The following is a 15,417-nucleotide window of genomic DNA, read 5'->3' on the forward strand; positions in this document are numbered from 1 at the left end:
CCATCACAAACTCTTATCTCCCGCATTACATTATTTGCCATTTGCCTTTCGTTTTCCTCTCCCCCACTTCACCCTTGCCGTTTTATTCGCCCTCTCTTCCGTTCGCCTCTTTTTGCTCGCTTCTTGTTTGCTCGTGTGTTGGATTGCTTGCTTGTCACGATGGCTCAAGATAATACTAAATTGTGTGACTTTACCAATACCAACAACAATGATTTTCTTAGCACTCCGATTGCTCCTCTTACCGATACTGAATCTTGTGAAATTAATGCTGCTTTGTTGAATCTTGTCATGAAAGATCAATTCGCCGGCCTTCCTAGTGAAGATGCCGCTACCCATCTAAATAGCTTCGTTGATTTGTGTGATATGCAAAAGAAGAAAGATGTGGACAATGATATTGTTAAATTGAAGCTATTTCCTTTTTCGCTTAGAGATCGTGCTAAAGCGTGGTTTTCGTCTTTGCCTAAAAATAGTATTGATTCTTGGAATAAGTGCAAAGATGCTTTTATCTCTAAGTATTTTCCTCCCGCTAAGATCATCTCTCTTAGAAACGATATTATGAATTTTAAGCAACTTGATCATGAACATGTTGCACAAGCTTGGGAGAGGATGAAATTAATGATACGTAATTGCCCTACACATGGTTTGAATTTGTGGATGATTATACAAAATTTTTATGCCGGATTGAATTTTGCTTCTAGAAATCTTTTAGATTCGGCCGCGGGAGGCACTTTTATGGAAATCACTTTAGGAGAAGCTACTAAACTCCTAGATAATATTATGGTTAATTATTCTCAATGGCACACTGAAAGATCTACTAGTAAAAAGGTGCATGCGATAGAAGAAATTAATGTTTTGAGTGGAAAGATGGATGAACTTATGAAATTATTTGCTAATAAAAGTGTTCCTTCTGATCCTAATGATATGCCTTTGTCTACTTTTATTGAAAATAATAATGAATCTATGGATGTGAATTTTGTTGGTAGGAATAATTTTGGTAACAACGCGTATAGAGGAAACTTTAATCCTAGGCCGTATCCTAGTAATTCCTCTAATAATTATGGTAATTCCTACAACAACTCTTATGGAAATTTTAATAAGATGCCCTCTGAATTTGAGACTAGTGTTAAGGAGTTTATGAATTCACAAAAGAATTTCAATGCTTTGCTTGAAGAAAAATTGCTTAAAGTTGATGAATTGGCTAGGAACGTTGATAGAATTTCTCTTGATGTTGATTCCTTGAAACTTAGACCTATTCCACCTAAGCATGATATCAATGAGTCTCTCAAAGCCATGAGAATTTCCATTGATGAGTGCAAAGAAAGAACCGCTAGGATGCGTGCTAAGAAAGATTGCTTTGTGAAGGCGTGTTCTTCTAGTTTTTGTGAGAATAAAGATGAAGATCTAAAAGTTATTGATGTGTCCCCTATTAAATCTTTGTTTTGCAATATGAATCTTGATAATGATGGGACTGAATATGAGCCACCTTTACCTAGAAGGCGTTCCAAAAATTTGGAGTTTTCAGATCTTGATGCAAAAATTGGTAAAAGTGGGATTGAAGAGATCAAAACTCTAGATATTAATGAACCCACTATTTTGGATTTCAAGGAATTTAATTATGATAATTTCTCTTTGATAGATTGTATTTCCGTGTTGCAATCCGTGTTAAATTCTCCACATGCTTATAGTCAACATAAAGCTTTTACTAAACATATCGTTGATGCTTTGATGCAATCTTATGAAGAAAAACTTGAGTTGGAAGTTTCTATCCCTAGAAAACTTTATGATGAGTGGGAACCTACCATTAAAATTAAAATTAAAGATCATGAATGCTATGCTTTGTGTGATTTGGGTGCTAGTGTATCCACGATTCCAAAAACTTTGTGTGATTTGCTAGGTTTCCGTGAATTTGATGACTGTTCTTTGAACTTGCACCTTGCGGATTCCACCATTAAGAAACCTATGGGAAGAATTAATGATGTTCTTATTGTTGAAAATAGGAACTATGTGCCCGTAGATTTTATTGTTCTTGACGTAGATTTCAATCCTTCATGTCCTATTATTCTTGGTAGACCTTTCCTTAGAACGATTGGTGCAATTATTGATATGAAGGAAGGAAATATTAGATTCCAATTTCCGTTAAAGAAAGGAATGGAACAATTTCCTAGAAAGAAAATTAAACTACCATATTAATTTATTATGAGAGCCACTTATGGATTGCCTACCAAAGATGGCAATACCTAGATCTATCCTTGCTTTTATGCCTAGCTAGGGGCGTTAAACGATAGCGCTTGTTGGGAGGCAACCCAATTTTATTTTTAGTTTTTTTCTTATATTTAGGAATAAATATTTGATATAGCCTCTGGTTAGATTTGTTTTTATGTTTTAATTAGTGTTTGTGCCAAGTTAAATCTATAGGATCTTCTTGGATGATAGTTATTTGATCTTGCTGAAAATTCCAGAAACTTTCTGTTCACGAAAACAATTATTAAAAATCACCAGAACGTGATAAAATACTGATTCCAATTGCTGCTGATCAATAAACAAATTGTCTATGTCGTCATATTTTGGTAGATCTTTTGGAGTTCCAGAAGTTTGCGTTAGTTACAGATTACTACAGATTGTTCTGTTTTTGACAGATTCTGTTTTTCGTGTGTTGTTTGCTTATTTTGATGAATCTATGGCTAGTAAAATAGTTTATAAACCATAGAGAAGTTGGAATACAGTAGGTTTAACACCAATATAAATAAATAATGAGTTCATTACAGTACCTTGAAGTGGTGTTTTGTTTTCTTTCGCTAACGGAGCTCACAAGATTTTCTGTTAAGTTTTGTGTTGTGAAGTTTTCAAGTTTTGGGTAAAAGATTTGATGGATTATGGAACAAGGAGTGGCAAGAGCCTAAGCTTGGGGATGCCCATGGCACCCCAAGATAATCTAAGGACACCAAAAAGCCAAAGCTTGGGGATGCCCCGGAAGGGTTCCCCTCTTTCGTCTACTTCCATCGGTAACTTTACTTGGAGCTATATTTTTATTCACCACATGATATGTGTTTTGCTTGGAGCGTCTTGTATGATTTGAGTCTTTGCTTTTTAGTTTACCACAATCATCTTTTCTGTACACACCTTTTGAGAGAGACACACATGATTCGGAATTTATTAGAATACTCTATGCGCTTCACTTATATCTTTTGAGCTATATAGTTTTTGCTCTAGTGCTTCACTTATATCTTTTAGAGCACGGCGGTGGTTTTGTTTTATAGAAACTATTATTCTCTCATGCTTCACTTATATTATTTTGAGAGTCTTAAACAGCATGGTAATTTGCTTAAATAGGAAAATTAATCCTAATATGCTAAGTATTCAAGACTAGTAAAAACTTTCTTATGAGTGTGCTGAATACTAAGAGAAGTTTGATGCTTGATGATTGTTTTGAGATATGGAGGTAGTGATATTAAAGTTGTGCTAGTTGAGTAGTTGTGAAATTGAGAAATACTTGTGTTGAAGTTTGCAAGTCCCGTAGCATGCACGTATGGTAAACGTTATGTAACAAATTTGAAACATGAGGTGTTCTTTGATTGTCTTCCTTATGAGTGGCGGTCGGGGACGAGCGATGGTCTTTTCCTACCAATCTATCCCCCTAGGAGCATGCGCGTAGTGCTTGGTTTTTGATGCCTTGTAGATTTTTGCAATAAGTATGTGAGTTCTTTATGACTAATGCTGAGTCCATGGATTATACGCACTCTTACCCTTCCATCATTGCTAGCCTCTTCGGTACCGTGCATTGCCCTTTCTCACATTGAGAGTTGGTGCAAACTTCGCCGGTGCATCCAAACCCCGTGATATGATACGCTCTGTCACACATAAAACTCCTTATATCTTCCTCAAAACAGCCACCATACCTACCTATCATGGCATTTCCATAGCCATTCCGAGATATACTGCCATGCAACTTTCCACCGTTCCGTTTATCATGACACGTTCATCATTGTCATATTGCTTTGCATGATCATGTAGTTGACATCGTATTTGTGGCAAAGCCACCGTTCATAATTTTTCATAAATGTCACTCTTGATTCATTGCCTATCCCGGTATACCGCCGGAGGCATTCATATAGAGTCATACCTTGTTCCGCACTTGTGCTTCAAAGTAGCACCATGATTTTCATGATAGAGAGTCTCTTGTTTTGTCACTTTCATATACTAGTGGGAATTTTTCATTATAGAACTTGGCTTGTATATTCCAACAATGGGCTTCCTCAAATGCCCTAGGTCTTCGTGAGCAAGCAAGTTGGATGCACACCCACTTAGTTTATTTTGTTGAGCTTTCATGCATTTATAGCTCTAGTGCATCCGTTGCATGGCAATCCCTACTCCTTGCATTAACATCAATCGATGGGCATCTCCATAGCCCGTTGATTAGCCGCATTGATGTGAGACTTTCTCCCTTTTTGTCTTCTCCACATAACCCCCATCATTATATTCTATTCCACCCATAGTGCTATATCCATGGCTCACGCTCATGTATTGCGTGAAGGTTGAAAAAGTTTGAGATTACTAAAGTATGAAACAATTGCTTGGCTTGTCATCGGGGTTGTGCATGATGAGAGCATTCTTGTGTGATGAAAATGGAGCATGACTAAACTATATGATTTTGTAGGGATGAACTTTCTTTGGCCATGTTATTTTGAGAAGACATAATTGCTTAGTTAGTATGCTTGAAGTATTATTGCTTTTATGTCAACATTAAACTTTTATCTTGAATCTTTCGGATCTGAATATTCATACCACAATTAAGAGGGTTACATTAAAAATTATGCCAAGTAGCATCCGCATCAAAAATTCTGTTTTTATCATTTACCTACTCGAGGACGAGCAGGAATTAAGCTTGGGGATGCTTGATACGTCTCCAACATATCTATAATTTTTTATTGCTTCATGCTATATTATATTCTGTTTTGGATGATTAATGGGCTTTGTTATACACATTTATATTATTTTTGGGACTAACCTATTAACCAGAGGCCCAGCCCAAATTGCAGTTTTTTTGCCTATTTCAGAGTTTCGCAGAAAAAGAATATCAAACGGAGTCCAAACAGAATGAAACCTTCGGGAACGTGATTTTCGGAACAAACGTGATCCAGAGGACTTGGAGTCTACGTCAAGAAATCAACCAGGAGAGCACGAGGCAGGGTGGCGCGCCTACCCCCTGGGCGCGCTCTCCACCCTCGTGGGGCCCATGTTGCTCCACCAACGTACTTCTTCCTCCTATATATACCTACGTACCCCCAAACCAACAGAAGCATCCACGAAAACCTAATTCCACCACCACAACCTTCTGTACCCGTGAGATCCCATCTTGGGGCCTTTTCCGGCATCCTGCCGGAGGGGGCATTGATCACGGAGGGCTTCTACATCAACACCATAGCCTCTCCGATGATGTGTGAGTAGTTTACCTCAGACCTTCGGGTCCATAGTTATTAGCTAGATGGCTTCTTCTCTCTTTTTGGATCTCAATACAAAGTTCTCCATGATTCTCGTGGAGATCTATTCGATGTAATCTTCTTTTGCGGTGTGTTTGTTGAGACCGATGAATTGTGGGTTTATGATCAAGTTTATCTATGTACAATATTTGAATCTCCTCAGAATTCTTTTATGTATGATTGGTTATCTTTGCAAGTCTCTTCGAATTATCAGTTTGGTTTGGCCTACTAGATTGATCTATTTTGCAATGGGAGAAGTGCTTAGCTTTGGGTTCAATCTTGCGGTGTCCTTTCCCAGTGACAGCAAGGGCAGTAAGGCACGTATTGTATTGTTGCCATCGAGGATAACAAGATGGGGTTTATATCATATTGCATGAGTTTATCCCTCTACATCACGTCATCTTACTTAAAGCGTTACTCTGTTCTTTTGAACTTAATACTCTAGATGCATGCTGGATATATAGCGGTCGATGTGTGGAGTAATAGTAGTAGATGCAAGCAGGAGTCGGTCTACTTGTCACAGATGTGATGCCTATATACATGATCATACCTAGATATTCTCATAACTATGCTCAATTCTATCAATTGCTCAACAGTAATTTGTTCACCCACCGTAATACTTATGCTCTTGAGAGAAGCCACTAGTGAAACCTATGGCCCCCGGGTCTATTTTCCATCATATCAATCTTCCAACACTTAGCTATTTTTATTGCCTGTTATTTTACTTCACATATTTATTATAAAAATACCAAAAATATTATCTTATCATATCTATCAGATCTCACTTTCGTAAGTGACCGTGAAGGGATTGACAACCCCTTTATTGCGTTGGTTGCGAGGTTTTTATTTGTTTGTGTAGGTGCGAGGGACTTGAGCGTGGCCTCCTACTGGATTGATACCTTGGTTCTCAAACACTGAGGGAAATACATACGCTACTTTACTGCATCACCCTTTCCTCTTCAAGGGAAAACCAACGCAGTGCTCAAGAGGTAGCATCAACCCCTTGAACTTGTCGAAAACCTTTTGCAACAAGTAGAGCTTTGTAGACAGTAACATTACCGTTAGCGTCAGTCTTCTTCTTGAAAATCCATTTATTCTCTATGGCTTGCCGATCATCAGGCAAGTCAACCAAAGTCCACACTTTGTTCTTATACATGGATACCATCTCAGATTTCATGGCCTCAAGCCATTTCGCGGAATCTGGGCTAACCATCGCTTCCTCATAGTTCGTAGGTTCGCAGCCCCAGACTTTAAGAAATGACAACTTGGGTTTCTTGCCAATCCACAGTTCATATGGTGTCGTCTCAACGGATTTAGATGGTGCCCTATTTAACGTGAATGCAGCCGTCTCTAAAGCATAATCCCAAAACGATAGCGGTAAATCAGTAAGAGACATCATAGATCGGACCATATCTAATAAAGTGCGGTTACGACGTTCGGACACACCATTACGCTGTGGTGTTCCGGGTGGCATGAGTTGCGAAACTATTTTGCATTGTTTCAAATGAAGACCAAACTCATAGCTCAAATATTCACCTCCACGATCAGATCGTAGAAACTTTATTTTCTTGTTACGATGATTTTCCACTTCACTCTGAAATTCTTTGAACTTTTCAAATGTTTCAGACTTATGTTTCATCAAGTAGATATACCCATATCTGCTCAAATCATCTGTGAAGGTCAGAAAATAATGATACCCGCCGCGAGCCTCAACACTCATCGGACCGCATACATCAGTATGTATTATTTCCAACAAGTCTGTTGCTCGCTCCATTGTTCCGGAGAACGGAGTCATAGTCATCTTGCCCATGAGGCATGGTTCGCAAGCATCAAGTGATTCCAAAAGCCCATCAACATGGAGTTTCTTCGTGCGCTTTACACCAATATGACCTAAACGACAGTGCCACAAATAAGTTATAATACGAATCGTCATGGAACGTTAAGCGTGCGGACCCTACGGGTTCGAGAACTATGTAGACATGACCGAGACACATCTCCAGTCAATAACCAATAGCGGAACCTGGATGCTCTTATTGGTTCCTACATATTCTACGAAGATCTTTATCGGTCAAAGCGCATAACAACATACATTGTTCCCTTTGTCATCGGTATGTTACTTGCCCGAGATTCGATCGTCGGTATCACCATACCTAGTTCAATCTCGTTACCGACAAGTCTCTTTAATCGTTCCCTAATGCATCATCCCGCAACTAACTCATTAGTCACATTGCTTGCAAGGCTTATTGTGATGTGCATTACCGAGAGGGCCCAGAGATACCTCTCCGAAAATCAGAGTGACAAATCCTAATCTCGATCTATGCCAACTCAACTAACACCATCGGAGACACCTGTAGAGCATCTTCATAATCACCCAGTTACGTTGTGACGTTTGATAGCACACTAAGAGTTCCTCCGGTATTCGGGAGTTGCATAATCTCATAGTTAGAGGAACATGTATAAGTCATGAAGAAAGCAATAGCAATAAACTAAATGATCATAGTGCTAAGCTAACGGATGGGTCTTGTCCATCACATCATTCTCTAATGATGTGACCCCGTTCATCAAATGACAACACATGTCTATGGCTAGGAAACATAACCATCTTTGATAAACAAGCTAGTCAAGTAGAGGCATACTAGGGACACTCTGTTTGTCTATGTATTCACACATGTACTAAGTTTCCGGTTAATACAATTCTAGCATGAATAATAAACATTTATCATGATATAAGGAAATATAAATAACAACTTTATTATTGCCTCTAGGGCACATTTCCTTCAATGAGCAGTGATACACCTGTTGGACAAGGTGTGACAGCTCATGGGCAGCCTGGACACGCGGTGCCCGGGGTGACCACGCAGAGAGCGTGCCAAAATGGTGCTCTGCACTTCGTCAGCCCTGTTCGGTCACCTCCGGCCAGCCTTCGCTTGTCCGCGCATGTCTGGTGGCTCCGCGATGTCCATGCCGACCCCCTCCAGCAGCTTCCCCCTCCTATCCCTGCCTCCTCGCGCCACGACAGTCGCCGCCGCGGCACTGTGCCGCCCGTGAACGTCCTTGTTTTCCTGCCCTAGTTCTCTCGAGCGTGCTCGGGGTCTCTCCACTCCACGTGAAGCCCCCCGAAGCTCGCAAGCGCCCAGCGACGTCTTCCCCCGGCTCCAGTGCGGTGATAACGCCACCACGACGGCCGAGCATATCTGCTCGTCCCGGCCGGCTATATAAGCCATGGCCCGAGCCTCCCTGAGCCCCTCAACCTCCTCCCCTCTCTCCCAGAGCCCTCCCAGACCTCTCTAGTCGTAGCCGGAGGCCCTCCTCGCCGCCCATTGCTGCCAGGGCTGCAGTTCGGCCTCACCTAAATTTCGGCGAGCCCGGGTCCCTCTCCTCATCTTTCCACCACCAGTAGCTTCACCGTGTCCCGGCGAGCCTTCCCGCACCTGCACCCTTCCTCCGATGGCTTCTGGCCATGAGCCACCGGCGCCCGTAGCTGTCGTCCGCCGCGGCCGATGCCTCTCCACGCTCGGTGCTTCCCGGCAGCCGCCTCGTACCCCATCGGATGCGGCACACCCTCCTGACTCCGCCGGTGGTCCGAGCTCGACTGGGGAGGGCCGGAGCTGTCCGGGCGCGCGCCGGCGCGCGGCGTCTCCTCTGTCTTGCGGGCGGGCGCGAGGAGGGAGACGGCCCTGCCAGCGGGGCCCCCTCATGAGCGTCCCCTCCCTCCCTCTGTTCTTTTAAAAGCAGCGGAGTGGGTGGGCCAGGCCAGCAGCAACAGCGGCCTGGCTGGCGCCCAGTAGCAGCAGAAGCTGCCGCACTTCCGGCCCGAGGCAGCCCGGGATCAACCGTGCCGTTTTTCCTTTACGAAGAAAAAGCAGCCAGGGACCCAGAAGTAAATATTTATTTACAGAGAGGTCCTTCCACTTCAACCCTTTATAACTTTTCGCTCCCAACTCAGATTCAGCCCTTCGAGGGAGAACGGTTACTGGCGATCCTTTTCGTGGATTCTCCGCACTTCTTCCCGAGTATTCTTCGACCCCCAGGCAAGCCGACCATCTGATACATGCCCTAAAGCATTGCTCTGTGTTATTCTTGCGTGTTTAATTAATGATTATGCCTGTGATAGAAATAATTAAAATTTTGTTAGACTGCACTTACTGTTTACATTACTTGTATTAGTTTGCTAAAAATGCATATTTGTGCCATCTGAACTTGTTGTGATAGACGGCCATGCTTGCTAAGTACTTGCTAAAACTAATCCTAGTTGGTTGATCCTGAGTCACCTGTCCGGACTTATCCGTGCAGCCACATTTGTCGGTATGGGACGGCCTTGACTTGGTCTGATCGCGTGCTCTTTTATCGGTACCACCAACTAGGGAAGGTTATGCGTGCGTGCTACCCTGGCCCGGTGGGCGTCGATAACCTTGTGAGCCCAGTTGAGTTATTTGCCGACGTCCCCGTTTGGGACAGTTTAGTTGGCCACGACGGTGGCAGGTGTCATGAGGTGACACAGGGGCCACCCAGGGCTTGACTCCGGGGGAGGATGATTGCCGGTGGTACGATGGGAGAGTCACGGGTTAGGCAGGTCTCGTTGGAGCAACCCTGGTCCACCCTAATGGGATCACGAGGTCAGGTGCTACATGGTGTGGGTAAAGTGCGCAACCTCTGCAGAGTGTAAGAATCTATTCGAATAGCCGCGTCCACGGTATTGGACAGTCCGTTTAGACCTGACTAGGTGGTCAACCGTAACAGTAATATAATAATGATGGAGGAACTCGTCTTACGCCCTGAAGTACTCAGCGGATCATGAGTATTCTGAGGGTTGTAAGGCAACCGGAACAGAGTAAGTTTGTCAGACTTGTAGTGCAAATGCATAGATATCAGATGATGTCAGGAATATGATATGTTAACCATGGGATGGCTATGAGATGAGTGGTCGGACGACCACATGATTTGGATTGGATTTGGATCAGATTTAGATTGGATCATAAGAATGTTCGGAGTGTGGAATATTTACCTAATATGCGCTACCTTACTACATTTACTTCAGTAGTTATCTTGCTAGATAACCCTGCTATGGCATGATAATGAATATTGCTAGCTAGTTATGCCATGTCATGATAATTAATATTGCTCTAATAACTAATGCATGCTTGAATGCCATGGATTTCTTTGCTTGGTGTATATGTTAGTTTGGTTTGCTTGCGAGTACATTCAAAAGTACTCAGCGGCCTTTAACGTGGCCAGGTTCACATAAGGATCCATCATCGAGGATCTGGAGCATTCGCGAGCTAGAAGAGTAACCCAGTCAGATCCCTGTGGATTGGAGCCGCACCAAGACCATGCTGCCCTAGATAGAGCTTTTCCGCTGCCACCACCTTTGTAACTATCATGTGAGACTTATATCTCCATTAATAGAAATGCATGTGTTCATAATACTTGTTGTAAACGCGCATGCTACAGTGATTTCCTGGGCTGGCATGCGTGGCGACCGTCTGGCTACAGTGGTAATCAGGCGGGGCGACACAACGGATGGTATCAGAGCAGCCATGCTAAGCATAGGTTACCCTAGTCAAACTTCATTGTCTTGTGATTAGTAGAAAGCCTAGATGGATTTCAGCCATATTTGCCAACTGGCATGGCTACTATTGGTCATAAGGCAACCCCATAGGTTTTTGGCTCCATCAGACCTCGACTCTCGTGGACTTTGCCTCCGGTGTGAAATGCTCGCACCCGACAACGACCCGTGAGCTCTTAACCTCTATGTCGTGTCTTTGTCACGACAGATGTCCTAGAGAAAGGACTTAGTCGTGGAGCCATCGCTACGGGTTAGCTTAAAGGGGTTAAAGCGGACAAGGGACGCAAGAGAGTTTTATACTAGTTCGGCCCCTTACGATGAAGGTAAAAGCCCACGTCTAGTTGTGATGGAATTGATAGGGTTTTGATGACCAGGGAGTGAATACGCTTTGCCCGAGTCTCGAGTTGTTGTCTGTTGTCCTTGAGCCGCCGCCGGGTCGTCCCCTTATATACATGGGTTGACGCCCGTCGGTTTACGGAATCCCGAGGCCGGCTCATAATCGTGTCCGGCTCGCTCTCTGCTACTCCTATCTTACAACACAAGTTTACATATCAATGCCAGTTTATGTCTACAGGCCTTAAACCGGCTTTGGGCCCTGGGCCTTCATAAAGCGTCACCGTCTGTCTTCATGGACTTCAGATACAGATGAACTACTTATGGGGTTAACCCGGCCTCTCCTGGCCGGTTTACGCCCAGTGGTAATATCCCCAACATTAGGCCCCAGATTGATTTGAACTGGTTCATGTCAATCCTCAATACTTAAGAAAACTTCTTCTTCAACATCTTCACATGATCTTGTAAACCGCCGTGACATCATCTTCTAGGACAATGGTAAACCGCCGTGACGTCACCTGTTTTTTAAAACTGTGTATAATCCACCTTCATTAATGAGCCTCTGAAAATCGAGGCGACAACTCCGCCTCATATCCAAAAATTAGGCTCCTCGATTTTCGCACCCGACGCTTATCTTTCTGCCCTTATAAATAGGGCCAGGGGGTCTTTCCATTTTCCCCCTCGTGCCTCTTTGCGTCGTCATCTTCCTCACGTCGACCGGCCCTCAAGCTCTGCCGCCGCCGTCGTCCTTCACCTCTGCTTCGAGAAAGGCCGCTGCATCAACCTGATCGTATCAGAGAAAAGCGGTGATCCTCCACTGCTTCCTCCTGCACCAGTAAGTCTCTCTTCTTCTTGCCCTAGATCCGCCATTAGGGTTCGGTGTTCTTCATAGCCTGAAGCTTTTCTTCCTTCGGTAGCACCAATGGCCGGTTAGATCTGACTATTTTCAACGCCTTTTGTAGTTTAGACTCCTTTCTTTTGTTAAGGCACCTGCTTGATATCCAACTCATCTCAACTTGGTGAACCTTTAGCACGCTGGAAATTAGGTCAGAATATATTTTATTTTTCCAACGCGCGGTAGATCTGAAATTACCATAGCAAGATGTGAAACTTGTTTCTTCCTTCACTTATACATTTTTAATACCAGATTGGGCAGTTTAACTTCACAGAAAAAATGATGACCCGGTAGATACCATTAGTCCCCTGTTGAACCGCCAATGCATTACACTGTTTCCATTGTCAGACTCCGGTTTACGAATAACCAAATCCGGTTTATCAATATGCTTGTATCCTTATACCGTTGTACAGTTGTCCACTGTAAATCTTAAACCGGCAATAATCATGTTTCAGATCTTTCATTGCCATGGCCAAGCAAGTCTATGAATGCAATTGGGCTCCTTCTCGAGTAACCGAAGAACAGTTAAACAATCTTGTTAAAACGGGCGCTTTAGCCAAAAAAGATGTCATCCACTGGAGGGTCCCTGGCCCGGAAAATCCTGCTACACCCAAGGACGGAGAGGTAGTTGTGTTTGCTGATCATCTTGGACGAGGTTTTAGCCCTCCCGGTTCAATTTTTTTTTGAGATGTACTAGCCAATTTTCAGCTGCGTCCTCAAGACATCGGTCCCAATTCTGTGACCAACATCTGCCACTTCCAAGTCTTCTGTGAGGTTTATCTATAAGAGGAACCTACAGTCGAACTGTTTAGGGATTTCTTTCACTTAAACCGTCACACAGAGTTCTCGGATGGACCCAATATGGAACTGGGCGGAATGGCGGTTCAGAAAAGGAAAGAAGTCACCTTCGCTCATCCCAAACTCCACAGTCACCCCAAAGAGTGGAACCAGACTTGGTTTTATTGCATGGATACATCTCCACCTGATGAAAACCCCCTGCCGGGTTACCGCCCTGAACGCCTTAGCAACACACATCCTTTTCCTCAGAGGTTGACGACAAGAGAAAGGGCCAACTATGCTCCCCAATTATCAAAGCTTAGAGCCTTCATGGCGAACGGTTTGACAGGAGTTGGTCTTGCTCGTTGCTGGATAAGCTGGAGTATTCTGCCCTTAAGCCGGTGCTCCGGTTTGATGTGTGAGTATACGGGGAGCTTGAAGGATGCTCAGCGGCACATTGACATTCAGCTTACAGATGCAGAAGTCACTGAGGCTGTAAAAAAGATATTGAACGAACCGGAGGCTGTCTGTGCCCAAACCGGACTACTCCCTTTCTGCACCTTCAACAAACCACCGGCTGTAAGAATCATATAATCTTTTTATCTGAAGTTGCTTCTGTCCAAACATTCTCTAAAAGTGTGATTATTTTCTAACAGGGTGATGATCCGTTCTGGAACAGGAAACCATCACAAGACAAACCGGCGAAGCCGCAAGACAAACCGGTCAAGCCAGTTCATCCAAAGACCAAGGTTGTTAAAAAACCTGCCAAGAAAAGGACCACTTCATCCTCCGATCTACCAGCTGATGACGATGTGGGTAATCCGGAACCAGAGGTAGAACTTGACTCTCTTGGTTCATTTTTCGTACATCTCATTGACAATGATTATTATCAGGATGACGCTGAAGGCAGTCATGCTGAGGACGTAGAGGTAACCATTCTTTCCTCCGATTCAGATCCTCTGCCAACATAAAAAATCCGTCAAGCAAACCGGAAAGTAAATTTTCTCACCCTCTTGCTTACTTGGACCCAAACTTTCTTTTGAAGACGCAACAGCATGAGGCTCGCCGTACAACCCGGGACAGCGGCCAGGTAGTTACCTCCGCCGGTTTACCGAACAGTCCGGTTCGGAAACGCCGATCAGAGGACTCTTATCCCATTGATACTTCATACCCCAAAGAAGGTTGTTTCCGCCAGCCTCTTAACCCGTCTGATTCAAATTATGAGGGTACTTCTCACTCATCTTCTAGCGAGTCATCGGCCACACTGCTTCCACCCCTCAAAACAGTTCCTGGGTGAGCTATGCACGTGTCTTTATTCTTGATGTGTTATCTTTTCATACTGTACTGATCCTCATGTCTATCTTTTATCAGCGCCAAGCTGAGACCCAGCAAGAAGGCTCGGTTAAGCAAACCGGCTGATGATAATGTGGCTGTTGAACCGGAAAAAATGCCAGATCCGGAAGAAACCGACGTTGACGACATGCTTAATGATCCGCTGCCTCAAGACCATGACTTCCTTGCCGAACAAGTGCAAGTTGACACTACAAGCCATGCAGACCGGCCAACCAGCCCTGTCCGAACTGATGACAAACCGGTCAGTCCAGTTAAGGATACTGACAAACCGCCAACTCCAGTGAAGGCTGCTGATGACCAAGATGATGACATTATGATTACTGGCACTGGCCACACCACTCCTGGCAATCCTGTCGCTTTGTCAAAGCATACTGCCAAGGACGAGCTCTCTGCTATCGGCAAAGGCAAATGGAATGCTGATTTATCAAGCTACGCCCATCTCAATGCTCAAGACATTCACTCTGGCTTCTTGAACCGTCTGTATACCAGCCGTGACTATGAAGCTAGTTTGGTAAACTTGATGAAGGAGCGATATGAGGTAACTACTATTTTTCTCTTTTGTCCAATTGCAGTTTATCAACTCCTAGCAGCCCCCAAGTGACGGTTTATGATACCAATCTAAACCGGGACTTTTTTCATAACTTAACTTTGCATATTTATCCTCCAGGGACCGGATTACTTCTTTAAGATGAACCGGTTCCTTAAAATTTGCCATACTGCTCTTTCACCGGTATAGCCCCCAAGGGCCGGTTTAGCTTTATAAAGATGAACCGGGACTGTATAAGAATTCCCATACCAACAATTTTTGAGCAAACACACATTAGCCCCCAAGTGCCAAGATTAATACTTGTATTGTGCTTGGGACTTGTAGAAATTTCTGATAAGGAGAAAATATGCATTAGCCCCCAAGTATCAAGGGCATAACTTGTTATGTGCTTGGTACTTCAAATATATACTGTCAACTCATTATGTATCTGTCTCTTTATAGGCTGAACTGAGCAAGAAGGAAAGCCAAA

Source organism: Triticum aestivum, chromosome 6D, assembly GCF_018294505.1.
Source record: "Triticum aestivum cultivar Chinese Spring chromosome 6D, IWGSC CS RefSeq v2.1, whole genome shotgun sequence".
Lineage (NCBI taxonomy): Eukaryota > Viridiplantae > Streptophyta > Magnoliopsida > Poales > Poaceae > Triticum > Triticum aestivum.